This window comes from Oncorhynchus nerka, unplaced genomic scaffold, assembly GCF_034236695.1.
Source record: "Oncorhynchus nerka isolate Pitt River unplaced genomic scaffold, Oner_Uvic_2.0 unplaced_scaffold_1114, whole genome shotgun sequence".
In the NCBI taxonomy this organism is placed as follows: Eukaryota; Metazoa; Chordata; class Actinopteri; order Salmoniformes; family Salmonidae; genus Oncorhynchus; species Oncorhynchus nerka.
In genome coordinates, this window is record NW_027040207.1 from 115,720 (window position 1) to 131,644 (window position 15,925).

The 15,925-nt window shown below is 42.3% G+C and overlaps 1 protein-coding gene across 1 annotated transcript in view; it reads left to right on the forward strand.

The window, feature by feature from the left end:
- The window catches only part of LOC135570085 (zinc finger protein 883-like), a 76,774-nt gene that overhangs the window by 30,514 nt on the left and 30,335 nt on the right, over window positions 1-15,925 (forward strand). The gene's annotated exons all lie outside the window — the stretch shown is intronic.

Sequence of the window (15,925 nt, forward strand, 5' to 3'; positions counted from 1 at the left end):
AGGCTCATCCTATATAACTACTGCTGTACACACCTTTTATAATCATATACGGTCCATAATGTCTAGACACACCATCATATACATTGTAAACCAACTGTATATATTTATATTCCAGACTCTGACATTCCTCGTTCTACCATTTCTATATTTCTAAACCCTTAAAATAAATTGTAGGGAAAATCAGTAGGTCACACAAATGACTATTTCTAAACAAAGATAATAGAGAAGTAGAATGGGAGAGGTTTCTTAAACTATCTTTACTTACTCAGTGAAGAGACTCCAGGGACGGTGATGAAGGCTGTAGGAATGAAGATCAGACAGTGAACAGACTCCAGGGATGGTGTTGAAGGCTGTAGGAATGAAGATCAGACAGTGAAGAGACTCCAGGGGCGGTAATGAAGGCTGTAGGAATGAAGATCAGACAGTGAAGAGACTCCAGGGATGGAGATGAAGGCTGTAGGAATGAAGATCAGACAGTGAAGAGACTCCAGGGACGGTGATGAAGGCTGTAGGAATGAAGATCAGACAGCAATTCTGGAAGTGGTCAGGTGGGGGCGGAGATGAAGGCTGTGACAGATTGATTCACAGTCAGTGTTGTTGAGCAGAGAATCAAGTCAGTGATGAAGAATCAACCAGATTGATTCACAGTCAGTGTTGTTGAGCAGAGAATCAACCAGAGAATCAACCATATTGATTCACAGTCAGTGTTGTTGAGCAGAGAATCAACCAGAGAATCAACCATATTGATTCACAGTCAGTGTTGTTGAGCAGAGAATCAACCAGAGAATCAATCAGATTGATTCACAGTCAGTGTTGTTGAGCAGAGAATCAACCAGAGAATCAACCAGATTGATTCACAGTCAGTGTTGTTGAGCAGAGAATCAACCAGAGAATCAAACAGATTGATTCACAGTCAGTGTTGTTGAGCAGAGAATCAACCAGAGAATCAACCAGGTTGTTGAAGTTATTCAGGTGCATAATACATTTGATTTGTTTAATTATGTTTTATTCAATTAGAATAATTTACTCTGAATGAGAACAATCACATCTGTGAGCTTTATGCATTATAACATCGATTGAATAAATGATGACGTTGACAGATTTGTAGTAAAACCAGGGTTGGAGTCAATTCCATTTAAATTACAGTCAATTCAGAAAGTAAACCAAATTCCACATTTTCCTCATTGAAAACCATAGAAGAGAATTGGAATTTTCAGTTTACTTCCTGAATTTACTGGAATATTCTAAAATTGATTCAATTGGGAGGTTTTCCTCATGAATCTGCACAACAACACCCTATAATGACGAAGCAAAAACAGGATTTTAGAAATGTTTGCTTCCGTCTGGCCACTCTACCAAAAAGGCCAAATTGGTGGAGTGCTGCAGAGATGGTTGTCCTTCTGGAAGGTTCTCCCATCTCCACAAAGGAACTCTTGAGCTCTGTCAGAGTGACCATCGGGTTCTCAGTAACGTCCCTGACCAAGGCCCTTCTCCCCCAATTGTTCAGTTTGTCTGGGCGGCCAGCACTAGGAAGTCTTGGTGGTTCCAAACTTTCCATTTAAGAATGATGGCGGCCACTGTGTTCTTTAGGACCTTCAATGCTGCAGAAATGCTTTGGTCCACTTCCCCAGATCCGTGACACAATCCTGTCTCGAAAGGATTATATCACATCAAATAAAGGCTACTTAAAGTTCATGAGAGAACATGCATATGCTCTTACACTTGTCTCATGTTTACAAAAATAGAATTGTGCTTTTGGTCATTAAGCCTCATTAAATCAAACTGTATAAAGCTGTATGTATTTTATTTCAACACCTGCTCCTGATCTGTACCTCAGTACATTGTCTCTGTACTGGTACCCCCTGTATATAGCCTCCACATTGACTCTGTACTGGTACCCCCTGTATATAGCCTCCACATTGACTCTGTACTGGTACCCCCTGCATATAGCCTCCACATTGACTCTGTACCGGTACCCCCTGTATATAGCCTCCACATTGACTCTGTACTGGTACCTCCTGTATATAGCCTCCACATTGACTCTGTACTGGTACCTCCTGTATATAGCCTCCACATTGACTCTGTACTGGTACCCCCTGTATATAGCCTCCACATTGACACTGTACTGGTACCTCCTGCATATAGCCTCCACATTTACTCTGTACTGGTACCTCCTGTATTTTGTCTCGTTTTTGTTTTTTATTGTGTTACTTTTTTGAACGTTTTATTTTGGGAATATTTTCTTAACCCTTATTTTTCTTATCTACGTTGTTGGTTAAGGGCTTGTCAGTAAGCATTTCACGTTAAGATCTACACCTGTTGTATTCAGCGCATGTGACAAATGATATTTGATTGTAACTAAATATGAAGTATGTCTGTTTCAATGTTACGGTCTTTGATTCAATTATATTTTTGAAACTCTGCTAAATGGCAGATATATCCACTGATTATACCAAACATTTGGAACAACTTCCTAATATGGAGTTGGACCCTCCCCTTTTCCCCTCAGAACAGCCTCAATTCGTCGGGGCATGGACTCTACAAGGTGTCGAAAGCATTCCACAGGGATGCTGGCCCATGTTGACTCCAGTGCTTCCCACAATTGTGTCAAGTTGGCTGGGTGTCCTTTGGGTGCAGTGGGGTCTCCTCAGAGGAGGAAGGGGAGAACCATCGTCCTCAGTTATTTTCAGAAAAATAAAAATGGTAAAATATTTAAAAGTGGTCCTTTTTAGATGAAACCATACTAAATATAATCACGTCACCAAATAATTTATTAAAACATACTATTTTGCATCCTCCTCTGGGTACATTGACTTCAATACAAAACCTAGGAGGATTATGGTTCTCAAGGCTTCCATAGACTTACACAGTTAATATGACAACTTCCAGAGGACATCCTCCAACCTATCAGAGCTCTTGCAGCATGAACTGACATGATGTCCAACCAATGAAAGGATCAGAGAATGTATCTAGTACTGAAAGCATAAGCTACAGCTAGCTAGCACTGCAGTGCATAACTTCTGGTTAGTTGACTAAAAGAGAGAAAAATACAATAGTTGAACAGTTTTGAACAAATTATTTTATTCCAAAATGAAGGAGAAGCGAGAGAGAGATATTTTGTCATTTATTTTCCACTTTCAGTTTCACTTACTTAGCTAGCAAATGCAGCTATCTAGTTTAGTCTACTCAAACACTTGGCTCAAACAAAGGGATGCTATGTTAGCTAGCTGGCTATGACTATCCAACACAACACTGGAACTCTTCCAAGTCAAGGCCAGCTTTTGGTTTTACTAATTTATTGCCACTGGGACCCGCCAAGGTAAGTGCTAAACTGCTTACTGACTGTACACTGTAACGTTACTGCATGATTGTAGCAGGTTTACTAACGAGTTAGTTCTATTAGCTCTGTTGACTATGATGTTACTTTAGCTAATATGGTGACAACAATGTAAGCTGTGTGTAGCAGTTATGAAATGGTTTGGCTTGGAAAGGTTTTTTCTCCTGGTGACATACAGCTGATGTGTTGTGCATTGAAGTACAGAAACAAAGGGAGAAGGTGATAAGAGGAGAGCACATAGATACAAGAAGGAATACAACGTGTCTGTAATGAAAGTGAACTGTGTTTATGCATGATCAGGGGTGTATTCATTCCGCCGATTCTGTTGACAAACGTTTAAATGGAACAAAACGGGGATAAACATACCTGAATTTGTCCAGTGATATCTCTATTTCAGCTAGATGCAGGCGAGAGTGTGCAAGGCAGTATTGAATGTGTCACTGTCTGTCTATGTGTCACTGTCTGTCATCGCAAAATGTTCTCTCGACCTGTGTGAACCTACATTCTAAACTTTCATTCATAGGCTAGGTTGCTACCTCATGATGGGTATAGGGACAATTAGAGTATCATGTAGTAGCCTAAACCTATTGCTGTTACATTGAACAGGGTGAGTGAAATATGAATGACAGTCGTCCAATATGCCGTATTAGAATTAAGGCCATGCTCATGAAAAAACAAATCGTCCTGCCTCATCTTAAACGGCACTAACCACCACTGTTTGGGTGGTGGACCACTCTTGGGAAACTGTTGAGCTGAAAAACCCAGCAGCGTTGCAGTTCTTGACACAAACCGGTGCGCCTGGCACCTACTACCATACCCTGTGCAAAGTAACTTAAATATTTTGTCTTCCCCATTAACTGTCTAAATGGCACACATGCACAATCCATGTCTCATGTCTCAAGGCTTAAAAATCCTTATTTAACCTGTCTCCCCCCTTCATCTACACGGATTGAAGTGGATTTAACTAGTGACATCAGTAAGGGATCATAGCTTTAGCCTGGATTCACCTAGTCTTTCTAAGTCATGGAAGGAGCAGCTGTTCTTAATGTTTTGTCCACCCAGTGTAAAGCACTACAGATAATCAAGTGCTATTTGCATGTGATGCATTTGTTCTGTTGTTTACAGGATGATTTGTATCTTATAGAGCGTGGCTTTAAGGGAATAGTATGGTCACATGTAGATAAAAAAGAATGTGAAAAATTAACAGAGAAAATGTATATCAACACACTACCTATTCATATAAGTATTTATTAATCATCTACATTTTCATATTGAGCTTCTACGTCTGTGTACAGGAACGTATTATTTGGAAGAGAAAATGTATCAGCTTATTGTTAAATAATTATGACGTTCTTTCCAATACGAAAAGTGTTGTAACTACTGTTTCCAAACTGCGTTACCCATTCCAGCCAGCAGATGGCGATGAGCGTCTTTCAGTTGACTCTTCTTTCGTGACGTATAATGGACGGGACGGGACGCTTCTTCAGGAACAACAAGGCGCCAACTCTTTCGACCACCTCGGTAGCTTGCTAGCCAACATAAAAGTGAAAGATTGACGCTTTAGACCATGTTAATGTACATGATCTAATCTCAGTGTTTTAAACACAGTTCTGTTGACGTATTAACTGGTTAACTGTACCCTAATTTGCAAACTTGTTAAAGATTTATGCTGAGCCTAGCACTAGGCTAGTCGCTAATGCTAACTAGCTAGCTAACATCCCTGACCATGAGTTCATTAAAGTACTCATCCCCTGCTAATGAAGAGGAGGTCTGCTGTTTTAATGTACATTAGCTAACCTCAGTGTTTTAAACAAGTTTCGTTTGACGTATCAACTGGTTCAATTTGCAAACGTGTTAAAGATTGATACTGAGCCTAGCACTAGGCTAGACGCTAATGCTAGCTAGCTAGCTAACATCCCTGACCATGAGCTCACTAAACTACTCCTCCCTTGCTAATGAAGAGGGGGTCTGCTGTTTGGAGAAAGAATCTTTCAGAATGAAAAAGGAGGAAGAGGAGGCTGTTATAGTGAAAGAAGAGAAAGAACCGTTTAGAGAGGAAGATGATGCTATCTCAATAAAGGTGAAGGAGGAAGACGTTTTGGGGGTGAAAGAGGAAGAGACAGGATATCAGATTAACACCAGTGAGTACTGTCTTCAACATGGACACAAACTATGCCGTTGTTGAACTAATGTGTGGTTTTAAAGGGGCATTCTACTGAAGTTCTACACTTGAATATGTTGTTCAGTACTGTAGGAATTGTTAAAGGGTCGATATGCTATTGGTTCATATATTTGAGGGACTTTTCAATTAGATGTATTGAATTTTCCATGTGGTCTATATTGAAGTTCCCCTCATCTAGTATAACAGGCTTTTAAAATTCAATATTGAAGCATAATCTCTACTTAAAATTACAAAGGGACGCAAAAGCGACCCATTTCGTGGAACGACCCTTTTACATTTGCATCACAAACAATATTTTAGGAAATCATGATGAAAGTGGCCATTTCAAACATATTCATGCCTCTTGTAAGACTCTATGATTGCAATAGATGGTCATAAGTTTACCATCTGTTTGATGTCCTCGTTCACACAGGAGAGAGACATGACTATTATGGATGCTCTGGGGAGCCTCAACAACATCCTGATGCTGACGAGGAAGAGAAGAGTCTCTCCAGATCAGAACACCAGATGGTACAGCTTGGTCTGGCCTAGCATACAGTTTGCTCTCTCTGGGTCTGGGATGGGTTTCTGTAAAACACTTCATGTCAACAGTGGCATCAGCAGGTCTAGCATACAGCTTGGTCTGGTCTAGCATACAGCTTGCTCTCTCTGGGTCTGGGATGGGTTTCTGTAAATCACTTTATGACAACAGTGACATCAGCATCCATAATGATATGTGTCTGTGTCCCCTCTTTATGGTTACCAGGACAACGCTAGCCCTTCCTCCCTCCCGGAGTCCCCGTGTCGTGCCTCTCCCGGTAGCACCTTACTGCTGGGTATGAAGAGGTTGTCTGTGCTGCTGGTGGACTGCAGGAAAACAACGGGGCTGAGTGGAACTGTGAGAGAAGGAGAAGAGAAGAAAGGATCAGATTTGACACATCAAAGTAAGTAGTTTAGTTTGAACAAATACAAAGCTAGCTTTGGAGAGAAAGTTTCAAGATGATCCAATGTAAGGTGCTTGTTTTACAAAAACTTTTCCTTAAAACATTATGGATATTACATTGCCTGTCCCAGTCAACCCCCCTATCTTTACAATACTGTAGAACAGGCAAACTAAACTCAAGACACTGTTAATTAACTAATACTGGAGGAAAGCTGTGATCAGGCTGCCCACTCAAGAGAAAGCTTCAAACTGTAACCAGTGCCGGCAACCTTGTTCAGGTTGTCAATCAACCTACGAGGGTAGTTACAAACAGTAGAGGAATGAAATCATCAACATGGTTTGATCATATCTTTACTAATGCTGCAGAAATGGGTTTTAAAGCAGTATCCAGATCCATCAGATGTAGTGATCACAATATAGGAGCCATGTCTAGGAATACCACCGTTCCAAAGGCTGGGCCTAATATTGTGTATAAGAGGTCATGCATTTTTTTGTAGTGATTCCTATGTTGTTGATGTAAATAATATTTGTTGGCCCTTGGTGTGTAATGATGAGCAACCAGACGCTGCCCTTGACACATTTGAAACTGCTTATCCCAGTTACTAATCAGCAGCACCCATTAAGAAAATGACTGTAAAAACTGGGATTGATGAGGAATTACAAAATGGTATGATGAAGAGGGAGGCAAAAGAGATGGCAAATAGGTCTGGCTGAATAACTGATTGGCAAACCTATTGCATATTGAGAAATCATGTGACTAAACTGAATAAAAAGAAGAAACTACACTATGAAACAAAGATAAATGACATGAAGAATGATTGTAAAAATCTTTGGAGCATCTTCAATGTGCAAATAAAATCAACAATGACAAGTCACTGGTGTCTGACAACGTGGATGGAAAATTGAGGATAATAGCAGCCAATATTGCCATTCCTATTTGCCTTGTCTTGAATTTAAGCCTACTAGAAAGTGTGTGCCCTCAGGCCTAGAGGGAAGCTAAAGTCATTCCACTACCCAAGAATAGTAAAGCTCCCTTTACTGGCTTAAATAGCTGACCAATCAGCCTGTTACCAACCCTTGCAATCTTGGGAAAAAAATATTTGACCAGATACAATGCTATTTTACAGTAAACAAATATAGACTTTTAGCTTATAGGGAAGTTCATTCAACAAGCACAGCACTTGCAAATGACTGATTGGCTGAGAGAAATTGATGATAAAAATACTGTTGGGGCTGTTTTGTTTGACTTCAGTGCGGCATTTGACATTATCAATCATAGTCTGTTGCTGTCAAAAACGTATGGCTTTACACCCCCTGCTATATTGTGGAGAAAGAGTTTTTCTTTTAAAATGTAACCTTTATTTAACTAGGCAAGTCAGTTAAGAACAAATTATTTTTTTCAATGACGGCCTTGTTCAGGGGCAGAACGACAGAGTTTTTTACCTTGTCAACTCGGGGATTCGATCCAGCAATCTTTCGGTTACTGGCCTACCGCTCTAACCACTAGGCTACCTGCCGTCCCAGAGCTACAAAATCAAGTTTGAATCAGGAATTCCCCAGGGCAGCTGTTTGGCACCTACTTTTTTCAATCTTTACCAACAAGATGGCGTAGCAGTAAATCGTCCTGTCGTATCGTCTCTCTGTAAATATCGTCTCTTTTTCGTTTTAGATATTTTTGATATTTTTTCTTCGCATATCTTTAAAAACATTTTGCTAAACCTAAGCTTCCAAATACTCTTCTGCAACCCGCCAATGTAGCTACTTTTCCTAAAGTATTTATATTTACTTCGGAACCGGAACCCCTCAACTGAAGCTAGCCAGCTAACCACCAGCTATGCTAGCGGTCTTCAGCTAACCGGTCATCAGCTAACCTTTAGCTCGGTAAGCTCTCGCCAGTTCGAACAACGCGACGCTAACCAGAGCATAACGGACCTATTTAATTTTTACCTCCGGATTCCCACCACAAACGGAACATTCTTCAGCTGGATCTTCACAACTAGCTATCGAGCTAAACAGCAACCCTGGTTGATTACTCCTGGCTAGCGTTTCCACCCACGTAGCTTGAAGCTAGCCCGGCCAGAGCTCCTAGCATACTCCTGGGCTACAATACCTGGACCTACGACCGGTCTATCGATATCACTGCATGAAGAGGAATATACAGACTCACCCCATCGCAACGTCCTCCAAAGGCTAACTCTCTAGCCCTCGCTATCTCCTTGCTTGCTAATTCGGCATGCTAGCTTGTTTAGCTTGTTTAGCCCAGGTCCGCTAACTACTACCTTGTTTACCCCGGCCTGCTAATCTGTTAGCTTGTTAGCACAGGCCTGCTAACCGTCTGCATCGCCGCGTCCCAAAACGCAGTGGCCCATATGTACTTTCTATCTCTTCCCGATTTAAAAAAAAATTGTTTATACCTTCCGGAAACCTGCCTCACCCAATGTGATACGGAATCGCTATTATCTTTATTTTTAGAACACACTCAAGAACCTCCAGAAGCTAACCAGCTAGCTAGCTACAAGCTACTTAGTCATTGTTATTTTTTTAACCTGGATAACACTCGCCAGTCCAGCCCCCCTGCCCCATCCACCGCTGCCCCCTGGACTCTGATCACTTGGCTACATAGCTGATGCACGCTGGACTGTCCATTAATCACGGTACTCCATTCTGCTTGTTTGTTTTATCTGTCGGCCCCGTTGCCTAGTCAATGCCATTTTACCTGCTGTTGTTATGCTAGCTGATTAGCTGTTGTCTCACCCACTGTTTTAGCTAGCTTTCCCAATTCAACACCTGTGATTACTGTATGCCTCGCTGTATGTCTCTCTCAAATGTCAATATGCCTTGTATACTGTTGCTCAGGTTAGTTATCATTGTTTTAGTTCACTATGGAGCCCCTAGTCCCACTCCTCATATCCCTAATACCTCCTTTGTCCCACCTCCCACATATGCGGTGACCTCACCCATTACAACCAGCATGTCCAGAGATAAAACCTCTCGCATCATCACCCAGTGCCTGGGCTTACCTCCGCCATACCCGCACCCCACCATACCCCTGTCTGCGCATTATGCCCTGAATATATTCTACCATGCCCAGAAACCTGCTCCTCTTATTCTCTGTCCCCAACGCTCTAGGCGACCAGTTTTGATAGCCTTTAGCCGCACCCTCATACTACTCCTTCTCTGTTCCGCGGGTGATGTGGAGGTAAACCCAGGCCCTGCATGTCCCCAGGCACCCTCATTTGTTGACTTCTGTGATCGAAAAAGCCTTGGTTTCATGCATGTCAACATCAGAAGCCTCCTCCCTAAGTTTGTTTTACTCACTGCTTTAGCACACTCTGCTAACCCTGATGTCCTTGCCGTGTCTGAATCCTGGCTCAGGAAGGCTACCAATAATTCAGAGATTTCCATGCCCAACTATAACATCTTCCGTCAAGATGGAACTGCTAAAGGGGGAGGAGTTGCAGTCTACTGCAGAGATAGCCTGCAAAGTAATGTCATACTTTCCAGGTCCATACCCAAACAGTTCGAACTACTAATTCTGAAAATTACTCTCTCCAGAAATAAGTCTCTCACTGTTGCCGCCTGCTACCGACCCCCCCTCAGCTCCCAGCTGTGCCCTGGACACCATTTGTGAATTGATTGCCCCCCATCTAGCTTCAGAGTTTGTTCTGTTAGGTGACCTAAACTGGGATATGCTTAACACCCCGGCAGTCCTACAATCTAAGCTAGATGCCCTCAATCTCACACAAATCATCAAGGAACCCACCAGGTACAACCCTAACTCTGTGAGCAAGGGCACCCTCATAGACGTCATCCTGACCAACTGGCCCTCCAAATACACCTCCGCTGTCTTCAACCAGGATCTCAGCGACCACTGCCTCATTGCCTGTATCCGCTACGGTGCCGCAGTCAAACGACCACCCCTCATCACTGTCAAACGCTCCCTAAAACACTTCTGTGAGCAGGCCTTTCTAATCGACCTGGCCCGGGTATCCTGGAAGGACATTGACCTCATCCCGTCAGTTGAGGATGCCTGGTCATTCTTTAACCTCTTGCTTCTACTTGGGACGCTTGCGTCCCAACTAGAGCTCTGGAAATGCAAATGCGCTACGCTAAATGCTAATAGTATTAGTTAAAACTCAAAAGTTCATTAAAATACACATGCAGGGTATCGAATTAAAGCTACACTCGTTGTGAATCCAGGCAACAAGTCAGATTTTTTAAATGCTTTTCGGCGACAGCATGAGAAGCTATTATCTGATAGCATGCACCAATACACTACAACACAAAAGCACAGCAGGGGACGTAAACAAAATAATTAGCATTTCGGCGTTACACAAACCGCACAATAAAATAGAAAACAGTCATTACCTTTCACCATCTTCTTTGTTGGCACTCCTAGATGTCCCATAAACACTATTGGGTCTTTATTTCGATTAAATCGGGCCATATAAAGCCAAGATATCGTTATATGTAGACTGTGTGATAAACGAAAAAAACAGCGATTTCACAACGTAACGTAATTTTTTTAAATTCAAAAAGTAGACGATAAACTTTCACAAAACACTTCGAAATTTGTTTGTAATGCTACTTTAGGTATTAGTAAACGTTAATAAGCGATAAAAATCATCCGTAGGCGATGTAAAAATCATTAGCTGTCGTCTTGGAAAAAATTTCACGAGAGAGCTCTTCCAGAATGATCTGGGCGGAGACTGGAGGTAAGTGGTGCCCCTGTTTCGGTTCAACCAAGAATCAAAGATGATTCAATTCACAAGACTCTAGACAACATGGGGATGCTGTGGGAGTTGAATGCTCGGTCTTATCTAATTCGGCTCACTGTTAACAATTGCTGGAAGTGGCGCAAGGATATTTATTTCCATTTTCTGTGATCAGGTTTTCCTGCGCTTTCCGATGTAACGCACGTTATGTTATAGCCACAGTCGTGATTTAACCAGTTTTAAAAACGTCCGAGGGTTTCCTATCCACACATTCTAACCATATGAACGTACTATATTCCTGGCATGAGTAGCAGGGCGCTGAAATGTTGCGCGATTTTTAACAAAATGTTCAAAAAAGTAGAGGGTAGGAGCAACTGGTTAAGAGTAACTTCCTCACCATTTTAGATAAGCATGCTCCGTTCATAAAATGCAGAACTAAGAACAGATACAGCCCTTGGTTCACTCCTGACCTGACTGCCCTCGACCAGCACAAAAACATCCTGTGGCGGACTGCAATAGCATCGAACAGTCCCCGCGATATGCAACTGTTCAGGGAAGTCAGGAACCAATACACGCAGTCAGTCAGGAAAGCTAAGGCCAGCTTCTTCAGGCAGAAGTTTGCATCCTGTAGCTCCAACTCCAAAAAGTTCTGGGACACTGTGAAGTCCATGGAGAACAAGAGCACCTCCTCCCAGCTGCCCACTGCACTGAGGCTAGGGAACACGGTCACCACCGACAAATCCATGATTATCGAAAACTTCAACAAGCATTTCTCAACGGCTGGCCATGCCTTCCGCCTGGCTACTCCTACCTCGGCCAACAGCTCTGGCCCCCCCGCAGCTCCTCGCCCAAGCCTCTCCAGGTTCTCCTTTACCCAAATCCAGATAGCAGATGTTCTGAAAGAGCTGCAAAACCTGGACCCGTATAAATCAGCTGGGCTTGACAATCTGGACCCTCTATTTCTGAAACTATCCGCCGCCATTGTCGCAACCCCTATTACCAACCTGTTCAACATCTCTTTCATATCATCTGAGATCCCCAAGGATTGGAAAGCTGCCGCAGTCATCCCCCTCTTCAAAGGGGGAGACACCCTGGACCCAAACTGTTACAGACCTATATCCATCCTGCCCTGCCTATCTAAGGTCTTCGAAAGCCAAGTCAACAAACAGGTCTCTGACCATCTCGAATCCCACCTTACCTTCTCCGCTATGCAATCTGGTTTCCGAGCCGGTCACGGGTGCACCTCAGCCACACTCAAGGTACTAAACGACATCATAACCGCCATCGATAAAAGACAGTACTGTGCAGCCGTCTTCATCGACCTTGCCAAGGATTTCGACTCTGTCAATCACCATATTCTTATCGGCAGACTCAGTAGCCTCGGTTTTTCGGATGACTGCCTTGCCTGGTTCACCAATTACTTTGCAGACAGAGTTCAGTGTGTCAAATCGGAGGGCATGTTGTCCGGTCCTCTGGCAGTCTCTATGGGGGTGCCACAGGGTTCAATTCTCGGGCCGACTCTTTTCTCTGTATATATCAATGATGTTGCTCTTGCTGCGGGCGATTCCCTGATCCACCTCTACGCAGACGACACCATTGTATACACTTTCGGCCCGTCATTGGACACTGTGCTATCTAACCTCCAATCGAGCTTCAATGCCATACAACACTCCTTCCGTGGCCTCCAACTGCTCTTAAACGCTAGTAAAACCAAATGCATGCTTTTCAACCGATCGCTGCCTGCACCCGCATGCCCGACTAGCATCACCACACTGGATGGTTCCGACCTTGAATATGTGGACACCTATAAGTACCTAGGTGTCTGGCTAGACTGCAAACTCTCCTTCCAGACCCATATCAAACATCTCCAATCGAAAATCAAATCAAGAATCGGCTTTCTATTCCGCAACAAAGCCTCCTTCACTCACGCTGCCAAGCTTACCCTAGTAAAACTGACTATCCTACCGATCCTCGACTTCGGCGACGTCATCTACAAAATTGCTTCCAACACTCTTCTCAGCAAACTGGATGCAGTTTATCACAGTGCCATCCATTTTGTCACTAAAGCACCTTATACTACCCACCACTGCGACTTGTATGCTCTAGTCGGCTGGCCCTCGCTACATATTCGTCGCCAGACCCACTGGCTCCAGGTCATCTACAAGGCCATGCTAGGCAAAGCTCCGCCTTATCTCAGCTCACTGGTCACGATGGCAACACCCATCCGTAGCACGCGCTCCAGCAGGTGTATCTCATTGATCATCCCTAAAGCCAACACCTCATTCGGCCGCCTTTCGTTCCAGTACTCTGCTGCCTGTGACTGGAACGAATTGCAAAAATCGCTGAAGTTGGAGACTTTTATCTCCCTCACCAACTTCAAACATCAGCTAGCTGAGCAGCTAACCGATCGCTGCAGCTGTACATAATCTATTGGTAAATAGCACACCCATTTTCACCTACCTCATCCCCACAGTTTTTATTTATTTACTTTTCTGCTCTTTTGCACACCAATATCTCTACCTGTACATGATCATTTGATCATTTATCACTCCAGTGTTAATCTGCAATATTGTAATTATTTGCCTACCTCCCCATGCCTTTTGCACACATTGTATATAGACTCCCCATTTTTCTCTGTGTTATTGACTTGTTAATTGTTTACTCCATGTGTAACTCTGTGTTGTCTGTTCACACTGCTATGCTTTATCTTGGCCAGGTCGCAGTTGCAAATGAGAACCTGTTCTCAACTAGCCTACCTGGTTAAATAAAGGTGAAATAAAAAAATAAAATAAAATAAAAAACAACATGCCAATGACATTTGAGTAAAGCCAGTGAGTCTATGTATGTGGATGACTCAACACCGTACACGTCAGCTACTACAGCGACTGAAATGACTGCAACACTTAACATAGAGCTGCAGTTAGTTTCAGAATGGGTGTCAAGGAATAAGTTAGTCCTAAATATTTCTGATTACCTTAAAACCTCTTGGTGTTAGGGGGCAGTATTTTCATTTTTGGGAAAAAAACGTCCCCGTTTTAAACGGGATATTTTGTCAGGAAAAGATGCTAGAATATGCATATAATTGACAGCGTTGGATAGAAAACACTCTAACGTTTCCAAAACTGTAAAGATATTGTCTGTGAGTATAACAGAACTGATGTTGCAGGCGAAAGCCTGAGAAAAATCTAACACGGAAGTGCCCCAGGTTTTGAAAGCGCTGCGTTCCAATGACTCACTATATGGCTTTGAATGTACCATCAACGAGTTTACGCTTTCTACGTATTCCCCAAGGTGTCTACAGCATTGTGACGTAGTTTTACGCATTTCTGTTGAAGAATAGCCGTATGGGGGCACATTGCGTAAGTGGTCACATGGTGGCTCCGAGAGAGATTCTCGCGTAAAGCGCAGAGGTAGCCATTACTCCAATCGGTCCTAGAGAAAAAGGAATTGTCCCGATGGATATATTATCAAATAGATATTAGAAAAACACCTTGAGGACTGATTCTAAACAATGTTTGCCATGTTTTTGTCGATATTATGGAGCTAATTTGGAATATTTTTCTGTAAAGCATATTTTGAAAATCTGAGATGACAGGGTGATTAACAAAAGGCTAAGCTATGTTCCAATATATTTCACTTGTGATTTTCATGAATAGGAATATTTCCTAGGAAGATTTATGTCCATTGCGTTATGCTAATTAGTGTCAGATGATGATAACGGTCCCGTACACGGGCTGGGTGTCACTACAGGTTAAGTTACATGGCCTACTATGCTAATTCTGTAGCGGTATTGTTAGAGGGGGCTAAAGAAATATTTTGTTGGTGCGCCAGGCAGGTATTAACCCTAGTTATTAAAGTTAGTTATTACCTATAACATTATTTATTTTTTAAATATTATTAAAACCGAAAGGATGAGAGTAGAATAGATAGAGTAGCGCTTCCAGACACATTCTAAACATGATGGAGTATAAAAGGAGGACTGTAGCACCTAATGATGAAACATTATAGAGTCTGAAAGGAGGACTGTAGCATCTAATGATGAAACATTATGGATTCTTAAAGGAGGACTGTAGCATCTAATGATGAAACATTATAGAGTCTGAAAGGAGGACTGTAGCATCTAATGATGAAACATTATGGAGTCTTAAAGGAGGACTGTAGCATCTAATGATGAAACATTATGGAGTCTTAAAGGAGGACTGTAGCACCTAATGATGAAACATTATGGATTCTTAAAGGAGGACTGTAGCATCTAATGATGAAACATTATGAAGTCTTAAAGGAGCCTTGTAGCATCTAATGATTAAACATTATGGAGTCTTAAGCTTTAATTTGTGGTATTGCACTTGTGAATGCATGAAAGTAAAACATTTCTAATAAAAAATATATATTTTGCACTCTGCAATTTCACCGGATGTTGTCGAAATGTTCCGCTAGCGGAATCCCTAGCCATAACAATGTGTTTGAACCAATCAGTTGTGTTGTGACAAGGTAGGGGTGGTATACAGAAGATAGCCCTATTGGGTAAAAGACGAAGTCCATATTATGTCAAGAACAGCTCAAATAAGCAAAGAGAAACAACAGTCCATCATTACTTTAAGGACCACCACAAGAATGGAAGATCCAGAGTTACTTCTGATGCATAAGTTCATTAGAGTTACCAGCCTTAGAAATTGCAGCCCAAATAAATGCTTCACAAAGTTCAAGTAACAGACACATCTCAACATCATCGGTTCAGAGGAGACTGCGTGAATCAGGCCTTCATGGTC